Consider the following 414-nt stretch of genomic DNA (forward strand, 5'->3'; position numbering starts at 1 on the left):
CAACCAGGGGCCCCTCAGAAACCCCCATCTGCTGCTGCTGCTGCTGCTGCTGCTGCTGCTGTTGCTGCTGCTGCTGCTGCTGCGTCGACCCAGCAAGGAGAACACAGACGCCGCATCTCTTCTACCCACAGCTAGCTGTGAAGGCTGCAGCAGCCGCTGCAGCAGCAGCAGCAAATGCCCCCCCCCAGGAGCCAGCAGGTGGGGGGCCCCAGCCCCAAACTCCAGAGCGATGCATGCGCTCTCAGCGCCTGCTGCTGCAGCTGCTGCAGCTGCTGCAGCACCCCCGAGCCCAAAGCTGCTGCTGCTGCTGCTGCTGTTGCCGCTGCTGCTGCTGTTGCTACTGCTGCTGCTGCTGCTGCTGCTGCTCCCCACACTGAGCGCTTCAGGGGGTACAGAGAGGTGGCGGGTGGAGGG

At 65.7% G+C, this 414-nt stretch overlaps 1 protein-coding gene across 1 annotated transcript in view; it reads right to left on the reverse strand.

Annotated features, from left to right (window-relative positions):
* The window catches only part of EMH_0037840 (uncharacterized protein), a gene marked incomplete at both ends in the record, with an annotated part of 6,321 nt that overhangs the window by 5,084 nt on the left and 823 nt on the right, over positions 1-414 (reverse strand). The gene's annotated exons all lie outside the window — the stretch shown is intronic.

Source organism: Eimeria mitis, genomic scaffold (genome assembly GCF_000499745.2).
Source record: "Eimeria mitis Houghton genomic scaffold, Emh_scaff1477, whole genome shotgun sequence".
NCBI lineage: Eukaryota > Apicomplexa > Conoidasida > Eucoccidiorida > Eimeriidae > Eimeria > Eimeria mitis.